This window comes from Amblyomma americanum, chromosome 1, assembly GCF_052857255.1.
Source record: "Amblyomma americanum isolate KBUSLIRL-KWMA chromosome 1, ASM5285725v1, whole genome shotgun sequence".
In the NCBI taxonomy this organism is placed as follows: Eukaryota; Metazoa; Arthropoda; class Arachnida; order Ixodida; family Ixodidae; genus Amblyomma; species Amblyomma americanum.
In genome coordinates this window covers 358,829,325-358,835,546 of record NC_135497.1, presented here as the reverse complement: position 1 = coordinate 358,835,546, position 6,222 = coordinate 358,829,325, and the positions used below count along the sequence as shown (strand labels likewise).

General features: G+C 49.1%; 1 long non-coding RNA gene across 1 annotated transcript; it reads right to left on the bottom strand.

The window, feature by feature from the left end:
• Positions 1–1,043: 1,043 nt before the first annotated feature.
• LOC144100723 (uncharacterized) lies at positions 1,044–3,375 on the bottom strand. The gene is made up of 2 exons (XR_013307820.1): positions 3,264–3,375; positions 1,044–1,323 (listed from the first exon to the last, which is right to left on the bottom strand). It is a non-coding gene; the product is annotated as an uncharacterized LOC144100723 (long non-coding RNA).
• Positions 3,376–6,222: the final 2,847 nt, after the last annotated feature.

The following is a 6,222-nucleotide window of genomic DNA, read 5'->3' as shown; positions in this document are numbered from 1 at the left end:
TTTTTGTTTATTTATTTTTTGCCGTCATCTGCCGGTATAACACCGGCGTTTAAAGTTGCTAAGCCGTCTTTTTTTTTATAACCAATCGCTTTTTCGGTGGCCTCCACGTAAAAGCGGACTCGAGGCAAGGAGAAGGGGTTTTCGTTATTACACACGCGGAGTACATTTAGGGCACATGAGTTGCGCGGACCGGAGTTTTATTACCTGCATTGCCTTCCGGCCACGAAGCGTTTACGTCTATAGCCACAAAGGGCGATAGATTCGAGCCTGCTTCGTTCACATCGCTTGTGCATTTGAAGCTGGCGAGGGGGGAGGGAGGCGGGGGGGAGGGGGGGGGGGGGGGGGGGGGGGCTTGTCAACGGCGCCCTTGCAACGCTCAAGTGGTTCTGCGCGGAAGTGGTGGAATAAACTCGCGCGCGGGGCTCGCGCGGCTGTATTTGACCCAGAAACGGCTCCCACTTGGCTGATTTCGGCGCAATTCATGCGGAAGCTGACCGCGCAGCACCGGCGTGTCTCGGCGCTACCGCCTTCGCCGTCGCTGCCCATTGTGTTGCTGCTCGGTGGAGAATGGGCGACACGGCGCTGGGCGGACCCCTCTCCGCGCTATAGCCGCCCCCCAGTGCAGTACAGGCGCGCTGATTTCTGTTACGGGGGCTGAACAACGCGAGCCGATTTCCGCAACTCTCGTGCCTACCCGGAAATCGCACTCGGAAATAAGACGGCGAAGAGGGCAGAGCGAAGCGAATGTGCGGGACACGTGTCGCCGGCTGTGGATTCGGCGGCTGTCATAGATCGCTTTTAATTCATGCAGTGTTTCTAATGTGCCGATACAAATATTTCCTTCGATTGGCTGATTCCAGCCTCTAGTTAAAGAGACGAAGGACGGGAAAGGCTTAAGCATTGATGCAAGTCGCTGAACGCACCGAAGGCTTATTCCTGCCTTCAACGTGTGCCTGAGGTTGGTGGCGGTTTTAGCGATGGGCGCGGTGCCTTGCTGGGCAAAGTTTGTGCGTGCTGACGAGGCAATTAGGCAGACAGTTCAGTGTAGGAACCATTCGCTTTAATTTGTAGCCGCCAAGTGGTTGACAGCCCGGGCAAGGTTGGTTGGGGTCTTTGGATGCCTCTTACGGTGCCCGAACGTCAACCGTAGTGGCCATGGCCGTAGCCATATCCGTGGTTGATGTGCGTGTGGTAGAAGAATTTGCGACCCACTGGGTGGTATCCGTAGCCGCCGTGTCCGTATCCACCTCCTCCGTAGCCACCGTAGCCTCCGTAGTGGTAGCCCGCCATCGCAGCCGCAAGAAGGGCAGCAAGAAGGAGGACCTGCGAAACGAGCAGGATAACGTTTGCGAGCCCTGTTACGGCAGGTACGAAGCTTGCGGACCCAAAATAGCACTCGCAGCTGGGCGGAAGTGTACTACCTCGGGCAGTTAGGTGGATTAAGAAGCTGGGGCCGGTGGCGCTCGTTATGGCTGCAAGCAGTTTAGACAGACCGACCTTAAAAGCTCCGCGCGCGTGTTGGAAGGAACGATAGTTCTGCGCAGTTTCGGTTTCGCTGCTTCTAAAGGCTTACGTTGATGCAGCTGACGTGGAAGCTTTGCATGGGACTAGGAATTTTGTTGTCTGTCATTGCAAGGAACGAGCTGTTGGGCTGAGCGGACGACGTCGTTAAGTGAGACCCTTAAAGGGCTCATATATACTAACTTTAAAGGATTACGCTCTGGCTAAGGTACGATAAATCCAAACATGCGATTTACAGCCTCTGTAAAAACTAGGCAGGCCACTGAATGTGTTTCCGGGCCAATCAGTGCTGCTCATTTTCGCGCTGTCAGCTTTTGAAATCTCTCGAATGCTGAGAGGAATTCTTCTCCCCAGCGCCCCTAAGACCCAGTCCGCGCCTTAGAAGCAAACTCCAGCGGCTGTAAATTTTGAACAAGGCTGTACGTCGCTCAATTTGAATATCCATGCCACGGATCAGTGCTTGGAGGCATGGTGTCAATTTTATTTGCTGAGCTAGCGCATATTAGGAAAGACGCACGAATTGGTCCTACATGAATCTGTCACTAGCACTTTTGGCGTTTTCGAAAGCGTGCTGTCATTTGGACGCTTGGCGACTACTATAGTTCACTGCCTGCGCAGTAGGGAACACGATGACAGAGAACGGTGTGATCCTGACCACCTAGAAGAGGATGCAAACGTAAGGTCACCATTGGTACAGATTTATGAATCGTATCGTAGGAGACCGCACGCACAAAAAAAAGCAAAATAACGCAAATGTGAAGCGGGAAAGAGCCAGAACTTGGTTAATATTCATCCGTACTTTGAGATGCTTCTCCGATCACGATGTTTATTTTTTCTTCTTAATCTTATTTTTTGAAAATAAGCGCAATGAAATCGTCGGGAAGAAGTCCAGTTTTCTTTGTCAAACATGTTGAATATTGATATATTTTCAGTTACTGTTATGAAAATATTCAAGGTAGTGGTCTATTCTTGTGATATGTAGAAAAATCTTTCTTTTAAAGTTTTTCCATAGCTCGCATCGAGAAGTTAAAACTGCTATAGAAAACTAATAGGGAACGTTGCTGCGGATATGTTCATTGTTATAGAGAAATCTTACAATATATAAAAAAAGTTGCGGCCATAAACTCTTTCCCGTTGAAAAATGCTTTTGTTCAGAATTTCTGGCTATGAATATTTGACTTTAGAGACAGAACATCGCTTTCCAAAACGGCAACAAGTTGCATATGACATTAATTACTTCAGAAAAAGAGATATTTTTTCCAAGAGCTCTCATGCCATCACACTCGTCGCTCGACAGTCCATTTGTGTGCTTACGAAAGGAACATTGTTAAGAAGAAAGCGCTTTCACGACAAATCGCGAACCGAGCGTTCGATTAGTTCTATTAAGCTGCTTTCACAAGCGCGTTGCTTGTGGCCATGAGAGAGTTTCAGCGTAAAGCTACCGTGTATACCACTACCGCAAACCGTTAACCGCCAGCCGCCAACAGCGCATCCGCACACGGCGGCGGTAACACCAGTGGCACACGCTAACACTATGCTAAAACTCTCTGTCGTCAAGAGGCTCGCAAGCGCAAGCGGGAGACGCTCGCATGCGCGCCACAGTCCATCACCACAAGTTCTTTCGCCATCTCACGGTTGTACGTGCGAGACGGCGAAGGAGAGCGGCGGTGAAAGTGCGGCGCACGCGAAGCGCCGCGGAGCCGGAGCAGTTCCGGCGGCGGGAGCAAAGAGAAACCCCTTACCGTGTAGAGCTTCATGGTGCGGCTGCCAGGGAGATTCGTGCGGCTTCCTGGGGAGACAGTGATCGACCGAGCGCGTAACAATGGCCCTTATATATCGCGACCGAGGCGGGACTGCGCGCAGCTGCTGACCAAACAGGTCGCTCTTGTTCCCGCCCGGGCCAATTCTAGGCTTGTGAGCGCGTGAGTTTGGGCACAACAGCCCTCGCAGCAGACGTCTCGCGCCAATGGGCATGGGACCGCGGCGGGGCCGCAGGCCGCAGATCACGGTGCGGTTTCCCTCGACGGGCGCCGAAAGAAAGGCTGCACGCGCCACTTTCGGCGACGTCTCTGCACAGCGAGACTTGGGCCGAGCATTGTTCGCCAGAATTTCGCGCCATGGGAGTGACATTGGTTGAGGAACTGGAGGCTGGTGCATGGCGCACGTTACGCGGAACGCTTCGGCTCCAAGGCGCCCTTGATTTGGTCGTAATCCACTGGCGTTTTCTCCTTTCTTTAGTATTATAGAATAGTCGCGATTTCGTGCTAATATTACACGTGCATCAAAAGGCACGATGTACTGAAGGGCTTTGGAATGATACTGATCACACGCATTTCCGCAACGCGCGCCGAAGTTTCGATCCGCGCACGGGAGTTTTGGCTCGTCGCCTGCGTGGATATGTTGCTGCCACGATTGGAGACTGAACGTTTGCTCAGCAGCGGAACGCTATTGGCCGCAGTGGCGCTTCCCTTTTATCAGTGTTCGGCTGTCAGCCTTGTGCCCGCTAAAGTCGTCGCACATCTGTTCACGCTAACACGATCGCTGCCACGGAAGGTCTGACAAGGGCAATAGAAAGGTTTTGATTCTTTGTTGGCTTATCTTATTTAAAACGTGCAGAAATAATATGTTGCACTTGAAGTAGCAGCAAATAAGTACGCTCTCTCGGCGAGTAGCCTTCACTCAATCATAAACCGGCGTCCACGCCATAGTGACTCGGATAAGTATCGTATAAATGCATATCTTACAGCAGGCAAACGTATAGCGGGCACGAAGAAAGCCAATGTGAAATGGCTTCTAGGCAATCGGCTTTTCTTATATCTCTTACACACTGCCTGTACAAACGCATCCCCGAGTGCTGAGTGTCAGGGCCGGTCTTTGATGCGGCCACGGGAGCTATGGTTGAAGGTCCTTAATCGTGTGTGTATGAGCGAAAATGACCACGTCCTTGTGCATTCAGGGCATACACCTTTACTTGTCATGAATTTGTTCTTTTGTGTATAATTTCTTCTTGTACAAGCTTTATATTTGTTATTATTATTTTTACAATTTTTTTGCATGTCTAAGTAATGTGTGTCGGGCTGTACAGCGTGTGCTGCTGTGGCCTTGAAGGGGGCGAGGAGTAGTCAAGCTGCTAGTGCAGCTTTTTGCTTCGCCTATCCCCCCGTTGATGGAAATAAAATGAAAATAAATGATAACGTCACCAGATCTGATAGTATATACTATGCCATTATTGGCGATAATATGTCATTATTGGCGAAGCCCTGGACCATGTCTACCAAAGTTTCTGTTACGTGTTCCTCATAATACTGTTTCTTAGTTGGCATGTGCCTCTAACAATGTCGTCTCTTTGGCTGGACAGAGTTACAAAGATCAGTCAATTAGGAGCTGTTCCTACCTACAGGACGCATGCGAATAGCTTCGTGAATATGGGAAGAGTTTCTTAAGACATCTGTGATGTGAGAGTGCACCGCTATTTTCGTTCACTGGAGTCCTCCTATGGCTTTGTGCTAGCAGTGCCGAGAGAAGAAAAAGCTTCAGAAGTAATGATTCCCACTGAAATCGGAAACGTTTTAGCGCCCCCTGAAAGGATACGGGGAGCGTTGCTTAAAAAATACTGCGTCCACTGACTGCCACTGCGTTACATCACTTAGTAAACTGGTTGGAAGATTAGCCTGAAAGCAAAGCATGTCATTAAACTGTTTATGGCTCAGGGAATCGCATGTTTATGCTTCATTGCCAGCTGGCCAGCTATAAAAATTAATATAAGGGAAAAATATCTGGATGTCTGCGCTCTTTCTTCACAAATGCATCAGTCTCAAAAGCGGCCGTGTTGGGACGATAGAGTTCTAGTTCATGCCTTTGCTGGTATGGCCCGTCCTAATGAGCATTTGATTGCTTCAATTTCCCACCGTAGCAGTGCAAAACAGACCTTAGAGTTGAATTATTCTTTCCCGATTCATTCTTCACCCCTCTTGCTATTGCTTAGGCTCACTTCTGATGCCAGAGCCGGCGTATGACATTGCTCGGTAGCTATCAGCTTTAACGTAGCCAAATTGTACAAAATATGGTTCTTGGTGTGGTTTTCATACAAAAAGAAAGCTGAACCCTTTACTTGACAGGATGAATCAACCGGTTTGGCGCAAACAAGCTGCAGAACATCGCCGGCCGCCTTACACCCTTCTTCTGTAGTGGCGATTTTTGCTCACTAGTCGAGTCGACGACCTTAGAAGTTCTCGAACTCTGTCCAGCTTGCGGGTTGCGACTCTCCTTTTCGACAAATTAGGCCATCCTTAATAAAAGAAAAGGGTGAAGAAAAAATTAAAAAAGAGGTAAACAAAAAAGGAATTTCAGTCGACTAGCGTGCACAAGGAAGAAGAGGAGACAAAGAAGAAGGGAAAAAAATGGTGAAATATTAGAGGGACGCAGTAAGGGTGAAGTACGGGAAGACGGCCGCGAGAAGCGTATTGACGTCGAGCATTTAACGCTTTCACGCCAAGCACTTACGACGCCAACTGTCGCCAACTGCGGTTTGAAAATTTCAAAAACAACCTGCCCGCAACTTCAGTCTGAAAAGTTCAGAAACACGCTTTTCGTTTTTTATAGTATTTATTTGGTTTGAGACTCAAGATAACTAATTTCAACACGCTGTATTAACACCCATGTACTTTTAAGTGGTGAGTTTTCGGGTACTTTGATACGAAT